At 35.5% G+C, this 23481-nt stretch overlaps 1 long non-coding RNA gene across 10 annotated transcripts in view; it reads right to left on the minus strand.

Annotated features, from left to right (window-relative positions):
- Nucleotides 1-10302, minus strand: part of LOC111093297 — a 36531-nt gene extending 26229 nt beyond the window's left edge. For 7 of the 10 annotated variants that reach the window (XR_005381675.1, XR_005381677.1, XR_005381679.1 and 4 more), the window contains exons 1-4: nt 10108-10302; nt 9282-9508; nt 5906-6050; nt 1193-1331 (exon numbers count right to left, since the gene is read on the minus strand). This is a non-coding gene — a long non-coding RNA (uncharacterized LOC111093297). The remainder of the gene's footprint in view (nt 1-1192; nt 1332-5905; nt 6051-9281; nt 9509-10107) is intronic. The other 3 variants (XR_005381678.1, XR_005381673.1, XR_005381672.1) reach the window with 2 other exon arrangements.
- Nucleotides 10303-23481: the final 13179 nt, after the last annotated feature.

The following is a 23481-nucleotide window of genomic DNA, read 5'->3' on the forward strand; positions in this document are numbered from 1 at the left end:
ATCATTTATTATTTTATTTATTTATTTTATTTTTTTTTTTTAAATTTTTATTTATTTATGATAGTCACAGAGAGACAGAGAGAGAGAGAGGCAGAGACATAGGCAGAGGGAGAAGCAGGCTCCATGCACCGGGAGCCTGATGTGGGATTCGATCCCGGGTCTCCAGGATCGCGCCCTGGGCCAAAGGCAGGCGCCAAACCGCTGCGCCACCCAGGGATCCCATTTATTATTTTATCCAACAATTATTTATCAAGTATCTACTATAGATCAGATTTTGTTATCTTTTTAAATGAACAAAATACAGATTCTACTAGAATGAATGTAAAATTCATTTTAGTAGTAAAAGAAACATATAAACCATACTTGCAGTGCAAAAATGGTGTTTTTATAGAATTAGAAGCAAAGTTCTTTGGAAGCCCTTAAGAGGAAGAAACTAATTCTAGAAGAGATCACTTTTGAGCAGGGATTTGAATCAAGAAGGAAAGAAATATATGGACCCAATGAAATAGTTCCAAGCTCCATTGCAAAAATAAGATTTGAACTTGGCCTGGAAAACTGGCTAGTACCAGGATGGTGAGAAGGATGGGTAGTCCTCATCTAGGGGAGCAAGAAGTACAGAGAAAACTGAGATCATGGACCCACATCCGAATAGAGAAGCCAGAAGTAAGTGAGTAATGATTGGATAGGTTATATTCAACAAGATCACAGGTCTTGAATGAGGACTCATGAACTTGTCCACAAGAGGACAGCATTTTAAGTTTCTGAAAAAAGGGCATAACATAAAAAGGTGGTTTTCAGGTCTTTGCTGATGAGTGGCTCCCTTCAGAAGATCTTCCTATTCCAGAGATTGCCCAAGCTGTATAAGTGGGAGTCAATCAACATAGGTTTTGCTTGGCTGCACATGGAAGGAGAAATGGTGATTGTTGGCTCCAATCAGAGCCAAATCTGACTTTTCCTATAGTGTCAGCTGGGTTTGGAGAAAGCTTAGTTCTGTTCACAGAGGGCAGAACTCAAGGAAAGAAAGAACACCAGAGTTTCAGATATCAGAAAAGAAGAGAGGCTTTAAACCCTCAAAAATGACAGACCATAAAATAGAGCAGATGAAGGAGAGGTAGAGGAGAACAAAGGTCATCACTATGGGAAGTAGCTGCATAATAATAATTATAGCACTCAATTAATACCTTATACTTACAGAACACTTTTGGCACTTTATCATTAAAAAATGATTTCACACTTGAGGTCAATTTCACAGATGCTGAACTTGATTTTGATCAGAGAGCTGGACTGAAAAGAGAAAGAAGACTGGGCAGATACCTGGTTGAGGGCTTTCTCTGAGAAGACAAAGGAAGCTTGGTTATTAATTATGAAAGATGGAGATGAGAGGAGGTGCCCCAAATTATTAAGAATTAAATGGGGGCCCTTGATTTAATGAGATGTCTCTTTATTTCATTAGGGAAAAACCTGGATAAGTCAGGGGACATTGATCTTAGAACTAAGAAATTTTAGAGTTAGAAAAAACCTTTGAGTTTTTTGAGTTACCTTTGAGAAGAGGTAAACCCCTCTTATGGTCCCGTATCATATTATATCTTTTTCCACAGTTACATTTCAGTGCTTTTTCATAGCAAATATAAGCATTGTATTTGCCTTTTAATTCCTTGGAGTATTTTATAAACCTGGGTAATGCAGTCCTGTTTAAAACCAACAGTTATAGATGGTTTCATCTCTAGCCCACGTCTTTCATGACCTCAATTACTGCATTAAAATATTGTTAGCAAATTAAGATTCAAATAGCATTTATTACACAAGATCAAGTTCCCTTTACAAGTAATTTACATATTGTCACAATGACTCTGTGCCAATTGCTTACAATTTTGACATTGTGGGAGAGCAGCCAGCACTAATGCATAGGATTGAGACATAATTTATTATGAAACTCACTCTGCTGTATTTAAGGAAATAGTGCGACATAACAGAAGTCAGTGCACATAAGCAGTATGCTTCTTTGGATTATCCTATATTCAGATATGGCAATGCAGTAATGATTCTACCTGGAGCAGAAAGAGTCCAATACTAAGATGATTTCAGGTATATGGGAAGAAAGTGATGAATTTCTACTTGATAATTTGAACCATTCTCATAAATCATCTTTTGTCTCCATCTATCTTTCTTAATTTCATCTCCTTATTTCAGCTCCAGATAGTGTAGTGGTTAAGAACAAAGGTGTTGAGCAGGATTGCCTAGTTTCAAATTTTAACTCTGCTACAGTTTTTCCTGTGTGACCTTGGGCAGCTCATTTAACCATTCTGTGCTTCAGTTTTTTTATATGTAAAATAGGACTAGTCATAGTGCTTATCTCATAGGCTGTAGTGAGAATTAAATGGATTAACAGAACAATGCCTCACAGTAAACACCACAAATACATTGGTTATTTATTACTGGTCTTCATGTTATGTGTTTCTATATCCCCTTTCACATTTTTTTTCTCTATTTTAGCACTAATGTTAGGTAGGTTAGATCATTTTTTTTTTTCTTAACGTGCCTGCCATACTCCCACATTCTGAGCTATTCTATGGCAGAAACTATACATATTTCTCTTTGATTAGGTCCCAATAAATACATGTTGGTTATATAGTTCAATTTTGGAGATGAATACACATTCAGTACATGTACTTTCCAAAGTAGTTCATTTATTTATTTATTTGTTTGTTTTTTAATTTTTTTTTCTGAATATAGTGAAAAAGAGCTTTTGAAAATAGCAGAAGTCAGGTGGTTGGGAGCCTTCAGAATTCCTATCTTTTGACTTCTACCCTGACATCCCCTCTCAGCCCATCTGGTGGTTGCTCTGGGTTTGTCCTTTGAGAACCTGAAGTGATTTCTCTTTCCCTGTGTAGGGATGGAAGGTGAGAGTACTCAGTTCCTGTATATCCAAGCCCCAGGAGGCCCTGAGAGTTACCCATACTCAAGAACTCATAAGTATCTTTTTTCCCCCTTCCTGCAGAAATTCTCATTAAAACAGAAACAACTTTTTCAAAAGCAGTGCTTCTTTAAGAGTGGCCCCAGGATCAGCATCATTGACACCACCTGGGAACTTGTTAGAAATGCAAATTCTTGGCCCTACCCCAGATCTAATGAATCAGAAGCTGTGGTGATGGAGCCCAGCAATCTGTGTTTTAATAAGCCTTCTAGGGTATTGTGTTGCATGCTAATGTTTGAGAAACACTGCTCAGAAGGGTCTTGATTCTCTAATAGTACATCATTAATAGCAACAACTACACTAGAAGGGTAAAGAAAGGATTAGGGGACCATCATGGCCAATTAAGAGCACTACAACAAGCTATCACTGAGTGGTCTCTGCAGGTATGGTAGTAAGTGCTTTCTGGTGTTTTAGCTTATTTAATTTTGCCCACAGTCTATTAAAAAGGTGGCATTAATTCATTGTTGCCAGGGGAGAAAACTGAAGCACAACCTTTACTCAAGATCGCTGAGCTGGTTACAGAACTAGAAACTGAACCCAGGTCTGTCTGATGCCCAACTTAGGCTTCAACTGTTTCACTTGGCTATCTTTTAAAATGCACATCTTTATTCTTTGTGCTTAGTTTAAGTGATCCCTGTTTTGGGCAAATATTCCTTCTGTTTTTCAGAATGCCATATATTTGTGTGTATTTATGTATGAAGATTATAGCTAAATTCGTTTTTGACAATGTAGGTTAACTATTTCGTTTCAGCAATCATTTGTTGTGTGCTAAGTATTATATAAACATGTGCAGAAGTGCTCATGCTAGCATCTTTGACCTCAAAGTGATCACTCAAATAACTGTGACTAGAATCCAAAATGAAACGGGGAAAATAGAATTAAAATATCCCAGATATTTAATGCAAATAGATCTTCAATATAAAAGATTTGCTATACTAAAAGGATAATGAGAAACTTCTCAATAGGTACTAATAGCAGCTAATGTTGAGATTAATTAATATTGTTGACTAAATTTTATATTAGCTAGTTTAAGTCATGATCTGAGGTAAGGGAGAATGAATAGAAAGTTTCGAATACGGAGTTTCATCCCCATGTGTGTAACACTATTTGTTCTCTCCACAAGCATTTATTGAGGGTTTGCTATGTGTCCCACACTTTACAAGGTTTTGCATGTGATAAAAAAGAACTAGAAAACAGTCCCTCTTCTCAGGGAGCTAGCAAGGGACTTTGTCCCTTGGCTTGCCCTGCTGCTATCAAGATCAATCACTTGTTTTAAAATAATGTTCTATTCTGCTTAAGGCTATTAGTGATCGTGCTCACATAAAAATGATTTGATTTCTCACCAGCATCTTTGAATTTGATTTAATATCCAGGGGTCCCAGCTCAGTCAACTTTCTTTAAAAAAAAAAAAAATAAAATCTGTAGTCAAAGCATAAAGTCTTAACTAATGTAACAAATGCTTGACTTTTATTTGTTCTGGAAATTGATGAGTGGTATGAGATGCAAAGATGAGAGAGTCTGTACACTCAATGAAATCACAGCCATGCATGCAAATAAAATATTACAATGAAAAGAGATGCATACTATCACAAATGTGTGCAGATAATTAATGGTCATCAAGAACAGAGCACTATAGATCTGTGGTGAATTGCTTCATGGAGGCGATGATAATTGAAGAGAGCCTTGAAGAATGATTAGACATTCTGTGAGTAGACGTAAGGGAAGAAAATTCTAACTATGGAGAACAACATTTGCAAAGATGGGTACATGAACAAGCATGGTATATTAAAGAAACCATGATTAGAGTTTGGATGTATGTAGGTGAAGGGAAAAAAATTTAGAGAAAAGAAAAGTTTTGAATACCATGTCCAGAAACTTGGAGCTCATGTGTTGGGTAATGAGGATCTACTGCAGGAAGTTAAGCAAAGCCAGGTGATCCTTAAGCAAGAGATTATAAAGTTCCTATCTATGCATTGAGAAGTTCTGTATGGCTGCAATGTAGAGAATGACTGGAATTATTATGGAGTTATTATGTAGTGGATACTGAGGAGTAGACAAAGGAATGCACTTGACAGGGCTTAATAATTGGTTATATAAGGTAAAGCATACACAGCCTTGAATTTTCAAATCTTCGCTTTTTAAATATTTTTTTTTAGTTTGTCTTTGACCTTTGTCTATTAAAAATTAATACTATTTGCACTAACTGTGAGTTTGACCACAAGGACCAATATGTGTTCTGTTGCCCCTTTCAAAGCAAGAGTTTTCAAAGACTGTTCCTTGTTTTAGAAGCCTACTTTCCACAAGAGTTTTGAAGAGCCTTTTTACAACTTAAACTTTGAGACTGAGTCTGTAATATTGCCTGGAGCCATCATTTCCATATTGATCATAAAGCAAGCAGTCAAATACAAATGATTAATCTAATTCTGCAGACTTGCTGCTCATACACCCAAACTGCTCAGCTATTGCCTGGGTGGAGGCAGAAACAGCTGATGTACACCCAACTGATACACACATGTACACACTCAGTTTTTGTGGCATCTAGATGTGGGCCTGCACTCTCTAAACCATCCCTGATTGCCACCCTACCCCAGTCCCCAGGATAATTTTTCTCTTCCTCTAATCTCCTGAAGTTCTTTGTTGTTAACTCTCTTGTCATTTCCACCAGAGTCTGTATATATGCCTGGATTGTAAACTCTAGGGAGGCATGATCTTTGTCAGAGTCATCTTTCTGACTTTTTATTAGAGTCATTATTTTACATAGGACATGGAACATACTTAAGATTGCTCAAATTTTCACTGCCACACTTTTGTAGTCTTTTAATAAATAATATATTCCTAGCCCCCCCGCCCCCCACCACCAACTCCACCTCATCCCCATCATAATGACCAGAATGTGGAACCTAAGAGCTTTGGCTGTGCCAACAAACTGACCAGTTCAGTGAGGAGTTATCAAGGACCAGGTCAATGTAATCAGGCTTATTCTTGAGATGGAAGATCTAGTAGAGGTAGTGAATTTTGTGTCTCTGAGTCGTATTTTTGGTAAATGCATCATTTCTCTTCAATATATAATAGTAGCCTAATAAAATTTAAAGTAAGATATTTTTAGCACAATAAAAGAATGGTTAATATCTTTAGGAATAGTACTGATTAGTATATCATCAGAGAGAGCATGCAGAAAAGCTATACATGCCCGAGAGGAGACTTTTGGTCTAACATGGCTGAATTCTCAAATCCTTCTGAAAAATATTAGATTCTATATCACAAATTTTCCATTAGCAATAACATAAGCAACAGAGATATTTGATGAATATAAATTACTTGTATGTTATCAAAGCAAGAGAAATATTGGAGAATTTGGAAGCCTTTGTCATATCCCAGTCTCACTTTGACTAGCTAGATGTCCTTGTGCAAGTCATTTGCCTTTTCTGGGTTTGTTTATTCTTTATTAGGTTGGATCAGATGATCCTAATATTTTGCAGCTCTAACTCAATGACTATGATGCTGTGAAAAACAGTCTACAGATCTTCTAATGGAGCATTATGCCTGGCTGAATAATTTATAAAATCTTGAAAAAAATTATCTCAATGATTTGCATAAGTCATATTTTATAATTTTGAATGAGTGATAGGTCTATCAATTTTATTAACTAACACAAGTAAACAGAAAAAAGGTGACTGAAGAAGATACCTAGTAACATTCTAAGACAATATTTTTGTTCAACCCAATTGTGCCCAACTGGGTTATGTTTCTCTTTAGGAAACTGATGTGGTATGTATCCCAGGATTGTGCTTCCATATGTAAAAGAAGCAGTTTTCTGAGTCAAGTGAAGGTTTGAAAGAAAGGTAGAAAAATCAGTTATTTAGAGAAAGACACGATTATAAGGGATATTCCTCAGCCTCTGTGAGCTCTTCCCAATTTGAGGAATATAAATCCAGGTTGGTTTGATGTTCTCAATACCAAGAAAATGTTTCTTGTATGTTTTTATTTATTGTATGTTAAAACCCATTGGGAGCTGGGTGTTGGTAAATAACATGGTAATAACATGGGTCAGATCCTCAGATCATTCATAATCTAGTCAAGATAAAATACAGAAGCAACCAAGATAGTAAACACATACAAATTACAAATACTTCAAGTTTTAAAACTAAAGTCAGCATCATAAAATAACATTGAAAAGCAAGAAAAAGAACAATCACTGACAATGAAATGCCTTTCTTTTCTTACTGAAATGATTGGGTCTAGTTTTGGATTTCAGAGTTAGAATTTTCTGAATGGAAGATCAAGAACTCCAAAAGAGAAATTAGTGCAGTAGAATGAGAAAAGCAGTGTCCAAGAAATAAGAGATCTGGCTGTTAATTCTGACTCTAACACTGACTGAGCAGCCTTGAGAAAGCCTGTCCCTTTTGGCCTCAGTTTCCTCATTTGTAAACTGGGCTCAACCAATGTTGCTTTGTCTTCAGAATTTATGGACCTCTGCAAACATTTCTATAGAGCCCAGTGGCCCATGATCTCCAGTTTGAAGAATACTACTTGAAACTTGATTTCTTGGCATACATGGTTATAAAATGCGGGCCCAAAAGCAGGTGCTAAGATTCTGGGACTGCTCTCCATTATACGTTAGTCATCCAACTGACTCAAAATTTGATTATCTTGGTTAGTCCATTGAACACAAAGTACTTACTTTGGGCTAGAATTGTTCTAGGCATTTGGGATTTATCTAAGAACATCATAGACAAGATCCCTGCCTGAACAGAGCTTATATTCTAGGAAAGACTAACAGATTATGAACAACAGAAATAACAAATATGGAATTAATTTTGAAGAAAAAAATAAAACATTTTTATAGGGAATTCAAGGGCTTCTGCAAAGATATCCATGGATTGTGGTTGGAGAAACATCTGAGCCCAGGAGCCCTTGAGGACTGTGGTTCAATGACTCGTGGTCACCCCTTTCAGAATGAGCAGTAAGCTGAGAGCTTTCCCACAAGGCATCCTAACTGAGCACAAATAATTTTAACAAAAATCTCTTCAGATTCTAGAAGCACCAAGAGATTTTTCTTGCTATAGCTTTAGTTTGTGCCTCGCCCTGTTCTGAACAACATGGAGGTGTTAGGCACAGAGCCAAACCTTCATTGCAGGGCTCCAACAGAGCACAACTCTGGAGAAAAATCATTAAATTAGGCAAAGATCCAATAAACTTAAATTTTCTGTTTTTGATTGCTTGCTGTGAGGAACACTATGACATGATTTAAAATGATGATTTAATGTAGCAAGAAGAGAGGGACTCTAAAAACCAAGTAGTGCAGTCATACAGTTCTAATAAAATTTGTCTATTATGTGCAAATTGATTGCTGGTGCCTAGATTTACATGATGTTTATGATATCAGAATATCTGACAAAAATTGATGTCAATATTTATGCCTCCATAAATTACTCACACAGCACTATTATGATGGTTTCTAATTAAAGTGGAACCAAGCTAATTGACCTTTAAATCCAAAGGACTTTGTAACCCAAAACTCATTCACATAGGGATGGCAGGATGCACTAGCATGGGCAAAAACAGAGCCTTTTGGGTGGTACAATATTTTATTTATTTATTTTTTATTTTTTGGTACAATATTTTAGTATGAAAAATAATTATAAATTCTACAAGAACTAGTTCCACTACAAGATGGATTTTAGATTTGATTCATCCTGCATTAAGCTGTTACTGGGTAGTTTCATGACAAACCATGTCTGTGGCTTTATACCTAGGGTATTCGAAAGATTTTTTTTTTTCAGCCAGAAATACCTGCTGTTTGCTTTCAAATGTGTCAAATGAGACAACTGATCAAATCAAAGACCCTCCCTTTTTGTTTTATTTTAAACATTTTATTTTGTAATAACTTAGTATTTGTAGAAAAGTTATAGTCTAAATTTATACTCCTTGAGGTCAGGCATTATTTTATTCATTGTTTAAATAGTCTCCTTTAACACTCAACACAGGTCCTGACAAAAAGCAGGAGTGCAACAGGATATGATTTGTTTTTTAGGAAGAAGGCAAAAAGAATGGAAACAAGCACAGCTCCTGTATTTTATAACGTAAAATATTCCATTGTTATTCCTGACAAAGCTTGGCCCTTGGCTTTCTTTCTCCTCTTGTTAATAGATAGCCAATTATGTTTTCACTAATTAATTATTTAAATAAATTCAAATATTATTCTTTGAATACATGTTATAGAAGCACAAAAATAAAAAAAATAATTTGGGTAATTTAAGTAATCAAAGGGGAAAAAAATCTGGTTGTTAGTCTAGGGTCTGAATACCTGGATTCTTATTTTATTTCTGATAAAAACTTGCTCTGTGTCCTTGAGCAGCTAACTCTTGTTGAGCATCTTGCTTCCTCAACTGTAAAATGAGGAAGGTGAAATCTGTTTTTTCAGGTCCTTTGCAGCTTCAAAATGCTATTGCTCCGGATACAAGTCAGAGAGTGTGTGCGTTTCCACTGGACTGCACTTTCTTTTCCTCTCTCTGCTATCATTTCACACTGCAACTGTGAAAAGACAGAATGAGATGCAGTTATACTACTGTGTAGTTTGATTAATGTATTCAACTAAAGATTGTTGAATATTCAGAGTTCATCAGTCATGGTTTTGAAACTTGTGAGCATTTTCAGTGTTCAATTGTAAATCCTTCTTGTCTTTGTACTGAAAAGATTTCTATCTGCATTCTTTTTGGTTTTGTTATAAAAACTCATTACTTTTTTATTACAGACTTGGTGGAGCCTTCTCTGTTGAATTGAATCACATGATTCACTATTAGCTGGACATTTAATACTATATTGTCTCTATATTGTTCAGTATTCTTCTTGGTTCTTTTATTTGCACTTTGGAAATGTCTCAGAAGAAGAAATTGAAAGATGTTATTTCTTTGAAATAGTTCACCACTGTCCCAGGAAGGCAGTATTTTAAAGATAATTATTTAAACAAAATTCACTGTTTCCTCTTATTCTTATTAATCTAAACTCCCTACAATAATGAATAGAGGGAATGAGTAATGAAGTGATCCAGAAAATATATGTATATATGTTTTTTTTTTTCTTCACAAAAATAGTTGGAAGACTCACTTCCAAAATAGCTTTACTTAACTTACATGTCTTGTGTGTCAGTGCTCCTTGACCACTCTTTCCATATGGTATCTCTTCCAGGTTTTCCACGTGGCTTAGGCTTCTTACAGTATAATACTTTCAGGGTAATTGGACTTTTTACATGGCAGTTTATTTCCCTCAGAGTGATAATTCAGGACACCCAGGGAGGAATAGCAAGGCTTCTTATGACTTAGCCTCAGTAGGCTTAGAATGCTACTTGCATCCCACTCTATTAGCCAATCAAATCACTCAGGCTGGTTAAAGAAGGGAGGAATAGATTCTATCCTTCAGTGAGGGAATGACCTGGACAGACAGGGAGGAATTGATGGTGGCCATCTTAGACAAAAGCATATATATATATATTTGAAAAACTCATAAAGATAATATGATTCAACTTCCTTTTTCTGTTGTTCTCTGTCTATTGAAAACCTTGGCTGAGCATGACCAACCTTAATAGCAACATTAAATAGGCCCATCATTCAGAATAACATGTTGCCTTCTTTACAGAAATCTACATACATTCGCTAAAACTACCAGAAAGGTGAGCTTGAAAATCTCTTAACTTTTGAAGTTTTCTCCCTTGCAGCAAAATCCACTTGGTCAAAAGGGTGAGCCAATGTAGATACTAGAAAACATTCAGGTTCTTTACACTGACCTTAACCGTGTTATCAAGAAGTTCTCCATCTCCAAGATTCAGAAGATTTCATTCATTTACTGCCTAAGACCATTTTCTTGAGATCTCATCTTTTGTATACTTCACAAATATCCCCCAAGCTCCTCCCACACTGTAGCTACTTAGGATAATGATAGTTCACTTCATTTGTATATGGCTTTCTCATTAGAATATAATTAACATGAAAAACACCCATACCAAATGAAATTAGGAATATGTCCTTTTGTGGTTCAGTCTTGGCTCAAACTTATGCTCCATTGAACTTTTTGGTTCTCACATTATAAGAATTTAAACAATCAGGGCACCTGGGTGCTCAGTGGTTGAACGTCTCTGCCTTTGGCTCAGATTGTGATCCCAGGATCCTGGGATTGAGTCCTGCATCTGGATCCTCACCGGGACCCTGCTTCTCCCTCTGCCTATGTCTTTGCCTCTCTGTATGTGTGTCTTTCATGAATAAATAAATAAAATATTAAAAAAGAATTTCAACAATCTGTTATTTTCTCCTTTTTATTTTGTCCATTTTTCCCCACCTCAAGGACTTGATTCTTATAAAATGTCATAGGCTAGAGTCTTATTATGTATGTCCCTGATGAAACGTCAGTTCATTTGAGAAGACTTTCCTGACCATCTTGTCAAATGTTGCATGCCTACCAGTTCTCTCTGTAGTAAACTTACTTCTTTCTTACCACTTAACTCTATCTGAAATTACTTTTTGTATTGGTTTACTTGTTTATTGTTTCTAATTTCCATTGTTTTATGTCCAGCTCAAGTAACTGGTACCAAATATCTGGGTAGGTGCTTAGTGACCATCTGTTATATAAATTAAATAACCACATAAATAACTGAAAATATATTTGCCATTAATTAATTGATTGGCACTATAGTGACAAGGTTAATATATATTTTATATTCAAAATAACACAAACATCATTCATTTCTTTAGTGGGGAAGAAAACTTTCTGTTGAATTAAAATAATCAAACTGCATATTTACAACTACAGTACTTGGTACAGTTGTAGGAGGATAAGCAAGCAAGAACTGAAACATTTAATAGCACTTTGAGATGATAACGTATCACGTTGAATAGATATTCTCAAATACTATTGGTGAGAATGTAAATTAGGGAAAGCACTTTACTATATATATCAGGAACATTAAAAAGAGTCCTGCGGGGGGGGGGGGGGGGGGAAGAGTCCTGCGTTTTACCCAAGAATTCTATTTCTGAGACTTCATCATAAGGAAAAATATGAAACAGAGAAAATAGTACATATGGGGATGTTCATTAAGATATTGGATACATAAAACTCTGTGTAACAATTGTGGAAAGATTCAGTAAGATGTAACATACCTACATAATGAGAAATTACCTTATCTATAAAAATTACACTAAGAATGAATTAACATTGAAAACTAATTAAGTTTTTAAGTACAAAAAGGCTGAGTACAAAATTAATGTATTATTTCATTTCAACTATGCCCCAAAATAAGTGTAGAGAAAAATTTGGATTTAAATATTTTGAGAATGAAAAAAATCTTTATTCTTCTTTGTATTTTAGTGTATTTTCCAAATCTCTTACAATGAGCATTCATTCTTTTTTTTTGAGCATTCAATAATTTCATAAGCAGAAAAACTGTCTAAAGTAAAAAAGATTTACAGTAGATCAGTGCGATATTATTAAACAGAACTCTTTTAAGCTTGTTGGATAACTTCATTGTCAAAAAGATCTAAATTCTAATTCAGACTGTAAGACATAGAAATTGAATAAGGGGAAACAACAAAATGCTAACTAGTGGTTGGTGTTTGAAGATGATTTGTTCTTGTTTTTTGGTGTGTGTGTGTTCAAAACAATTAATAATCTTTTATTTCATTTAAATATTTCTTAGAGAGTTGAAGTCTCTTTTCATTCTTATTTCAGTAGATAACAGGTTGAACATAGGAAATTGCCAATATTTTACCTTTTCTGATCTACAAAAAATAGCATTTTCATACATTTGACTTAATACTCTCTGCATCAAATATTGACCTAATAGCAATGCTTACTGATTTTTATAATGCCATGTACTGGTACTTTTGTTTTGTTTTGTTTTGAGTAGTGTTGATGCACATCTTTAAATAAATGGTTGTTCACATCCAGCCTGATTTGGCAGAAACAATAAGTTTTCATGCCAATTTAGAGAGAGGAGAGGGGTTTAAGAAGACAAAAGGATTGAGAAAGACATTTTGCAATATATCAAATATGAGTAATGATATCTCAGTCTGTACTTTAAAAAGCACTGGTGCTAATCTTTCAATAACACTTTGTGTCTCACAAAGCATATTCTCATTAATTATTTGATTTAATCCTCAAAACCTAAGAGGGAGATAATTTTATTCCCATTTTACTGTTTCTGAGTAATTGTGATTTACAAGGTTAGGCAGCTAAAAAGTACAAGAGCTAAAATTTGAATCCAGATTAGCAATCTACATGGCAGGAAAAACAACTAATTTTTGCATGGAAAGAAATCTTAATTCTTTAGAAAGAAATTATAGTCAATAATTAAAGTTTAAAAATCTAGTCATTTCTAAAGATAATTGTCTATTTGCCTTATATTTCTCTTAAATTATATTCTTCATAATTATTTCTTTAGTTTTCTAAATTAATGTTTAAAATATTCTGTGATTATAAATTTCACATATATATGTATATCTTTAAATTTCACATATACATATATATATGTATATCTTCGAATTAACTAACAAAAATTTTTAGGATCGGTGTTTCTGGCAAATGTAGGAATTGATTTGAAATGAAACTGTACTTGGAAAATCTATATAGTAGTCTGTGAAGTATGGATTTTTGAAATGACTATTTCCAAATTCATATTAATATTTGAGAGAAGATGAAGAGAATCTTTTTTTCTTAGAAGTCCTTAGAAGAGATCCACCTTGAGAATTATTTCCTCTTTTTGAATCTAGCAAATAATGTGGTTGGAAATAAAAAGCAATTCAGGGTAATAGAGAAGATATTATGTAGCTTTTGTAGGCAAAATAACCCTGGGAGTCATACTGAGTAATTTGCTTCTTGCCTAGAGAAAGAGGCATTTGTAAACAGTATGAAGAACAGAGCCTAATTCCAATGGGCCTTTTCTGTTTGTCCTGTCAATGGAGCCCTCCTCTTCATCTGATAAAACACTGCATTTTTCCTGGTTAGATATTTAAGAAAAATCTCACTAATTCTGCCCACTTCACATTTATGGAATGAATGCTTGCCAGTTTCCTATTTTGGGGGGGCCATGTAAATCACAAAATAAATAATGGCAACCCTCTCTTTATAATGCAATGAACTGGGCTACAGATAAGAGGGATCAAAATTACTTACATTGGACTTTCCTGTGTACAATTTCATTAAGGATCACATGCCCTTAAAAAAATGTAGAAAAAAAAAAAGATCACCCTCATCTCTTGGTCTCATAAATGTGTTTACTGAAGGAAAATTTTATATAGGGAAATAATTTGCACCTCTCTCCACCAAAAAGCCTGACTTTCTTTCTTTGTAGCAAACCAATATTCTATTTCAAAATTATCTACATGTGTCACTGAGTGCTTCTCCTAAAACTATTGGGGAAAATGCCCTTTATAAATCAGCATTTAAAGGAAATGCATGAGACTATTTCTGAGTCAACAGTAAACGCATACATTATTCACTTACAATTGTAATTTTAAGTGATCTGCTTAACCTTTGAAATTTTGAAAGCTCCAATTCTTGTTCCATATGCTAGTTTTTATGTATATTCATTTCCATGTGGAAAATCTCTGTCATTGTGAATGTTCTGTTTAAAAACAGACGCTTAACAGTGTCCTGGTTTCATGTGTGGCTAAAGCAAACTCAATCTGTGAGCTGGAATGCATTGGACATTGTTTCCAGTAGGTCAATAAAATGACGGATGGATTCGAGCCAAGTTGTAGCAGAGGACACACATCCTCTGTTGAAATAGCTTAAAAGACAAATTAATATTGAAGTGTGGAATACTGAATTGGACTGTCTTTCAGTGCACAGAAATAGACTAAAGTAGATTACCAAAATGAGGCATGTGCACTTCAGGCAACTAAGACAGAGTTGCTATGCAAACATGAGGTGGTAGATGAAGATTAGAATGTGATATCCCGAAAATGGTAACACTTTAGCCTCCATAATATGTAGTAGGAGATCACAGAAACACCTTGACTCTTAGGACATTTTTAATACCTTGAAATTAAGGAATGTCTATATTTACAACTGCTAACTAAAATCATAGTTCTCACTTTTATCACACTGTAAGAGTATATATTAAAGAATCAACCTCACTTAATACTTTATTAATACAGGACAGAAAAAAAAAACACAACAAAATAACACAAAACTTTAAATGTTGCATCGAAATCCGTGATACCCATTGCCCACAAAAAGAGTTAAAATTCCCTTCATAATCTAGCACCTAAATTATATCATGATTGGGCTTGTATTTTATATCCTATAAAGACATCTATAATGCCTTTTATAGACCCACTACTGGGAGAAAATTACATCTTTGTTTTCATTAACTTTTAAATGAAATTTAGCATTTCCATTGATAATGATGAAGGAAACAAACCACAGTAGTGTAGGAGTACTGTGACATCATCACTAATAGAAATAACAGATATTTTCATATCACATTATGCTTATTGCAGGTCTCCTGAAATACATTGCTTACAGCTCATCGTGACTTTGAAATTAACACAACATAAAGTATATTTCTGAATATTTTTTATAACTGTATTTCACTATATTTGGTTTCCTTTGTAATTCATATTAAAAAATTTGTAGAGGTAGTCCACAGGCATCACCAGACTGCCAAAGAGGCCTATGGCAAAAGAAAGATTAATAATCTTTAGAAAAACTGACTTTAATGATATCTCTCAATTTTTGAGCAATTTTAACTCTATGCCTTGGCCTAGAAGGCTGCTGCCCTCATGCCCCATCCTCAGCTTTCAAGTACAGTTCAGATGTTAGCACATCCATTAGATTATGCCTACTAAGAATCAGTTGATCTTCCTTTATATCCCCTCAAAATTGCTTTTCTATTAGAACTTATGCTGCTTATATTCCAATTAGTTGCTTCCTTTTGTGTTTCTGCTTCTAGAGAATAAGCCTCTTGGGGGCAGGAAGTTTGTCTTATTTAATTACCATTTAATGGTTGAATCTAACTTTATCTCACTATGATTGAAAAATGTGGTCTCTATCTTCATACTTGGAATTTGCTGAGACTTGCTTTATGCCCTGGTACATGAACAATTTTTGTAAATGTTCCGTTTATGCTTGGAAACATGGGATAATCTGAAGTAGTTGGTTGTGGACTTGTTAACTGTGTGACTCAAATCTATATCCCTACTGCTTCTTTTTCCCCTGCTTGAGTCATCAGTTATTTAGAGAGATGTATTAAAATGTTCTGCTATGATGGTAGATTTGTTAACTTCTTATTCTGTCATTTAACTTTATATATTTTAAATCAACATTATTGGGCACATAAAAACTTAGAACTGTTTTATCTCCTTCGTGAACTAGACCTTTAGTCAATATGCAGTGATAATTTTATCTTTAGTAGTGCTTTTTTTGCCTTACAATACATTTTCTCTGATACTGATATAACCCAGCCATTGGGTTAGAATTTTACTGCTATCTTTTTCCATTCCTTTACTTTCAATTTTTCTATGCCATAATGCTTTAGGTATGTGCTTTGAAAATAATATGATGCAGGATTCTATACTTTGAAAAATTCATTCTGAACATCCTTGTCTTTTGCCTGAAGAGTTTAGTCAGTTTACGATGTTTGTGATTACTGATGTATTTTTATTAATTTCTAATATATTTATGCTTTATATTTGCCCTGTCTTTTCTAGTCTTTTATTACTTTTTTTTTAGTTTCAGATTGAGATGTTTTCTCCTTCGTTATATTTTTTCCTTTATTCATTTGAAAGTCTTATTAATTCTATTTGTATTAATTTAACCATTTCTTAAAAGGTTTAATATCCATATTTAAAATTCTAATATTTATCAATGTCTTTGCCTTCCCTTCAAATAACATAACAAATGTGAACAAGTTTAGCTCCCTCCTTTCTTGTTTATTTATTTGTTATTATCCTTTTTATCCCCACAAAGTTCTACAAATTTTCCAATTTATTTATTCTCCATTCCTCTACCTGAGACTTTTGTATCATTTTACTTTTGCTTTTGAAATTTCATTTACTCACATTTTGATGGGGGATAAAAGTTCAGTTTTTGTCTATTTAAAAATGTTTTAACTTTACTCCTTTCTCATTTTAAATAATTTTGCAGGGTATAGAACTACAAGTTGAAAGCAATTTTCTCTAAGCTCTTTGAAAATATGATGCTTCTGAATTTGGACTTCTATTTTACTAAGTCAGTGTTAATTTTTCTTTTCTTTGTAAGTAATCTGCCCCTATCTGTCCCATTGTAAACTCATTTTTATCTCTGGTGTCCTGTAGTTCCATTACACTGTCTATATATGGATTATTTTTTATTTATTCTGCTTTGGATATGAGGAGTCTCCTAAAATTGAGGGCTTGATAACTTTCATCATATCTGGACAATTTTCATTCATTATAACATTGAATATTTTAGTGTCTCTCTCTCATTCTCTTTCTTGTCTAAGTTTCTTACTAGACATGTATTGGACCATCTTACTCTATCCTCCATGTCTCTTAACTTTTCTCTCATATTTTTCATCTCTTTGTTGTACTGTGCTATAGCCTAGCTAGGTAATTTCTTTGTGGCTATCTTCCAGTTCATATTTTTTTCTTTAGCTTTGTTGAATCTGTTTAGCACATATATTAAATTTCTAATTTCAACCACTATACTTTACACATTAGAAACTCTATTTCAGTGCACCTGGTGGTGCAGTTGGTTAAGTATCTGACTCTTGGTTTCCATTCCACTTGTGATCTCAGGGTTGTGAGATCAAGCCCTGTATTGGGCTCTACACTCAGCATGGAATCTGCTTGGGATTCTTTCTCCTTCCCTCTCCCTCTGCCCTTCTTGCTCTTGCTCAACCTCTCTCTAAATAAATAAATAAATAAATAAATAAATAAATAAATAAATAAATAAATATTTTTTAAAAAAGAAATTCTGGGGCAGCCTGGGTGGCTCAGCAGTTTAGCACCACCTTCAGTCCAGGGCATGATCCTGGAGACCTGGGATCAAATCTTACGTCAGGCTCCTTGATTGGAGCCTGCTTATCCCTCTGCCTATGTCTCTGCCTCTCTCTCTCTCTCTCTCTCTCTCTCTCTCATGAATAAATAAATAAAATCTTAAAAAAAAAGAAATTCTGTCTGGTTCTTTTTCACATCTACCTGGCTTACTTTATGGTATTATTCCTTTGTTGTACTTTTAATGCTCTCTTTTATTTCTTCAGACATATTAATCAATCTCATTTAATATTTACATCTGTCAAAATGTTAATATTGTTTGCAGGTGTGATTCTGTAGTATGTTGTTTTTGCAGAATATGTCTCATAATTTATTTCTTTGTATTACTAGTGATTTTGGTTTTGGTTTTCTTTTTGTGAGCTCACATTCCTTGGACTTTCTTATTACTGCTGTAACAAATTACCATAAACTTGGTGGCTTAAAACAACACAAATTTATTCTTTTACAGCTTTAGAGGTCAGAAGTCCAAAAGAGAGTTTCTTTGGACTGAAACCAAGTTGTTTTGGATTAAAATCAAATCTGCACTCCCTCCAGAGACTCTGGAAGATGAGAAATTTCTTTGCCTATTCTAGCTTTTAGAGCTGCATTGCTTTCATTTCCTAATTTATGGCCCCTTTCTCCATCTTCAAGGCTAGCAGTGTAGCATCTTCAACTCTCTCTCTGCAGTGTCTTCACATCATAGTCTCCTCTGTGTCAAGTCTCCCTTTGTTTCCCTCTTATAAAGATTCTTGTGATAACATTTAGGTCTCACTCAGATAATTTAGGATAATCTCCCTATATCAATGTCTGTAACTTAATCACATGTGCCAAGTTACTTTTGCTGTCTTAGGTAACATTTACAAATTCCAGGGATTAGAATATGGACATTTTGAGAAACATTGTTCAGCCTACCACAGACTTTATCTGTGAAATTATTTGAGACTGGTCTTAAAGTATGTTTCTCCATAAAAAACTTGTACATCTCCTAGTTTTTGGTGATATTGCTAACCCAGAACTAATTTAAACTAAATTTTTATATTTTAGGGGGAGTCAGATAATAAGATGACCTTTCAGCTTTCATCCTCATGAGTGTAGTTTACAGAGGTCACTTCCTTTTTTTCCAGAGCCAAGACTAAGACAATCATGTATCATACTCACCTTCCTTGGTAGGGTGATACCTCCCCACCCTCCTGATGAAGATATTACCCCTTGAAGATTCTGGCTTTAGGTGAGGCTTTGATCTAACTTCTTACTTTACCTGGGCCATAGGCTTTGTCTCCTATTTCCTGTAGAGGTCTGTTAAAACTCAGATTATAGACTGTCAGAATACACATATTTCTCCAGGGGAGATGCTGGTTCTAACACTACCCTGTGGATTAGCACTTTCTACATTTTCTTTCTGATCTTGAAGAAATTCTCTTACTTTTCCAGCAGCACAGCCTTTATTTATTTATTTATTTAATATTTTATCCAGTATTATTAAATGTGCTGTATTATCAGGGCATTCTCTGAATTTAGGTTGCAATATTGCCAGATATAGAAGTCAGATCTTGAAAGAATATCTAATTTATCCCTTTCCCCAACAACTACAACAATGACATCCACACTGTGAGTAACAAATGTTAAACTAAATAAAAACATAGCAGACTAGAGCTTGGAAAGACATTAAAATTGAGTAGTGACAGAGACCATATGGCCCGGGGAGTCTAAAGTATTTACTATTTGGCCTTTTATGGAAAAAGTTTGCTGAAGCCTTGTCTAGAGAGTTAATTTTTACCCTCTCCAGGTCAGATTAGGGATGGTGATAAGTTCATACTCAGAAGTCTCAGTTTTGCCTTGGGGAGAGTATCCTTCATCTTGGTGATAAAGAACCACCATGCCTCAGAAGTACCCCTGAGCTTCATGAACCCCAGTGCTCAACTACCATGTCTATTTTCTCTGCAATCACTGATATAGATAATGTGTAAAGAGCCAGTATGTGGAATATCTTTTATGGAGACTCCTCCCCTTTTGTATGTGTCAACCTGACTCATGAATTGCTGAGATGATAACTTATGGCTTCATGTTGACTTACAGATTTAATATATTTGAAGGAGAAGAAAGAGGAATCTGGGGTGGTATCTTGGCTCTGTTGCTAATTAGCCAAATGGATGTGGAGAAGCCATATCATATCTCTCATCTCATTCTTCTCATCTGTAGAAAGATAAATTTAGTGAACTGTAAGTTTCCCTCTATTCCATTGTTCTCTGATTCTAAGTCAGAATAAAAGTTTTATCTCTTTTTCCCAGGATACAGTTCCTTCTCCCTTCATGAAGATTAGATGAGTAAATACATAAAGTCCTGAAAACAAGATTGGCACAAAATACATCCACAGTGAATGTTAGCTATTATGTTGTTGTCATTAACATTACCAAAAGCCTCTTATACCAAGTGAAAGCCTGCAATCATCAATCCTTTTTTAATGGATGGTAGTCCCCTCATGTTCCCTGGTGAAAATTTGTTTGAGCATCCTTAGCACTGGAAAGAAATTCTGATTGGCATAAAACAACATCCCAGTGTTCTCTGTGCTTTCAGAGGGTTTGATTAACTTCCCCACTGCTGCTGCCAGCAGGTGAACCACAAGCCACAAAACATTGACCAAAATCTGTATCTGCAAAAGAAAGAGGGGGAATAAAAAAACTCAACTTTAAAAGGAAAGGCTGAGCCAGCTTTCCCTGGTGGTGTTCACATGCTGAATTGGGAGAGGGCAAAGGTTATTGTGATGCTTATGTTAGGACAGTAGTATGCTTATTGCAGAGGTGAAGATGAGTCTCAGTCACACTTGCTCTGGTTAGAAATTTGATGTCATACATGTATTCAGTATCATTCAGGATCCTTGAAGGAAATAACTTACCCCAGATAGTTCAAATAAAGAAACAGTATAAAGAGGAGGCTAGGCTAAAGTAAGGTTAAAAGAATCATTGAGGGATGTTAAAAGAACCAGAGGACTAGAATTGGTAGGAACTGTTATCACCACTGAGACTAGGGGGGCAAGGGGAACAAAGTGTGGCTGGAAATCAGAGAGAAGCAGGGTCCAATGGGAGAGGCTTCCTGGTAAAGGGCAGATATGGAGGGATGCAATGACTTCCAGAAAGGCAGGAAAGGAGCAGGGAAAAGATACCCTATCTCCTGATTTTTTGTGATGCTTCTCATTGGCCGAATCCAGTGGGAAACCAGACAGTAAGGGAGCCCAGGAAATGCCTCCATAGTATAAGGCAGAGCAGAGAAGGGGCAGAGAATGGCTAAGAAGCTGCAGAGAGAACACAAAACAACTATCCTTTTCCTCCAGAGCTTTTTCTCTGATGCCTCTATGGCTAGATATTTTTCCTGTGCCTTTGACATATGGTCTCCTGTTGGTGTTTCATGGTTGAGAGCATGTGAGTGAGGTTAATAAGTATGTGTGGCTTTTACCTAGTCTGTGTCTTCATAAAAAAGTACCCAATTTAGACCAGGATACCTGAATTCTGGTCTGTTAAACAAAAGATTATTCATAACACTTGCTAAACAGTAAGGCAGGTTTTATTCTGGACTACTGTGATAGGATTTTGCAGTAGAGGAAAGAGAGTGAACTCAGAGTAAGGGGGTCAGTTGTCAATTTGACAGAAAATTACTAAGAGGAGATATCAGGGGTGTGGAGGGAGTGTCCTGGCTACACTTACCAAAGTGGATTCTTGCTGAAGGCAGGCCAAGTGATTAGCTATCACCTGGTAGGGGAAGAGGACTTTTGTTAGATATTGGGGGTGGGGGAATCTGGCTACAGTGACTGAGCAGGATTCTTGCAAAAACTGTACTCTTGAAAACATGCCCAAGAATGGGGCCTGATCAGGCTCAGAGGAGCATGTCTAGGGTTTGGTCAAGGAAAGAGTCTTTGCCAGGTTTTAGTTCTGTTGATAACTTGGTTAATATTAGGCAAGTCACTTAATCTCTTGTATTTTATCTGTAAAATGGAGTCAATAACATTTATCCAATCTTTCTCATCAGGGTTAAAGAATCAAATGGAGTAACAGTTAAAAGCAAGCTGCAAAATCAATGTGGGAAGATAAGTCCTGAGACTAGAGCAGGAGCTGAAGGGATTATCTTTACAGGGAATGTGATTCTTGGTGTACAGGTTATGTGGATTGGAGGTCTGGCTAACAACACACAAGGAATGTGGCAGAGATAGTTATCTACCTTCCTTCCCATCTTACATAGCATTTGAATTTGGCATATGGCTGCCCAGGGACATTCTGGTTTCAGTTTCCCTTTCTGTGTGGACATGTGGGTTGAGTAAATTCTCTTCAGTAGAATGTGAAAAGTGATGTGTGTCACTTTCAGACTTACCTCAGAACCTCCTCCATGAACATTCCCTCTTCCATGTCCTTCCCTTTTTTTCCCTGGAAGGAAGGCTAACAGAGTAATCTAAAAGCTATAAAAAAATTGAAGAACTATCACCAGTTCTATCCTTCCCCAAAATCTTCCTACCCCAAAATCCTCCTCAGTAAACTCAACACTCATTTTACTATTATGTGAGAGAAATAAACTTCTCTATTCCTTTAAATTCTGGGGTCTCTTTGTTGTAGTAGCTTAGTCTACTCTAAAACAGGCAGCAGAACATTTCCTACATTTCTGCTCAGAATGTAGGCTCTGTCAGTATGATGATAGAGTAGGAGAGAGTACTGGAGATTTGAGATGGGTGAGTAGTATCTTGACAGAAGCCATTGGTAGGCATCTCCATCTAGCCACAGTAGGATCTCCAGATACCAGGGCTTGCAGGAAGCAGACATCAACAAAGAGGTTGGAGGAGAAAAATATGAGTTAGTGTACTTTTAATGTTTATTCAGAAATAAACGAGAGATACTTGCAGGAACAGGGAGAGCAGTTAATTCCTATATGAACATGCAAAGGCTATTAGCTGCAAAAGTTGCAATAATAATTTTTAATGACATCTGATTTTCACTTTGTATCAGAATGCTTTGGGCTGCAAGAAACAGTTAACTTGAATAAGTTAGGTTAACTAATACATATGTTTCTCATTTCGCATAGTAAGAAACACCAAAGTGGAATGGGCTACAGGCTATGTGTAATCATGGTTCTGTATCTGTTCTATGTGATTCTCTCAGCTCTTTTGTTCTCCATGTAGATGTTTTCTTCTCAGGTTGGCTTTTCTGATAATCACAAGATGGCTATCAGCAGAAGTTGTGGCAATATTCTCACTTTATCTCTAGTAAGAAACAGGGAAGGGCAAGGAAGGAAAGAAAAGAAAGAGGGTGAGAAAAAGGAAAAAGAGAGATTGAACTGTTCTCCCAACAATAGGATCAGGTTCTTCACTTTGGTCTTATCAGGTCACCTCAAATCATGTGTCCAGCCCCAGACCAACAATAACTGTTCTCAGGGAAATGAAGTGCTCCATAAGCTTAAGCCAAACTCCTGACCTTAATCGGCAAAGAGCATGGGGTTGTCATGATGGCCTTGACCAATGGCTTA

The sequence above is a fragment of the Canis lupus genome, chromosome 30 (genome assembly GCF_011100685.1).
Source record: "Canis lupus familiaris isolate Mischka breed German Shepherd chromosome 30, alternate assembly UU_Cfam_GSD_1.0, whole genome shotgun sequence".
Taxonomy (NCBI): Eukaryota; Metazoa; Chordata; class Mammalia; order Carnivora; family Canidae; genus Canis; species Canis lupus.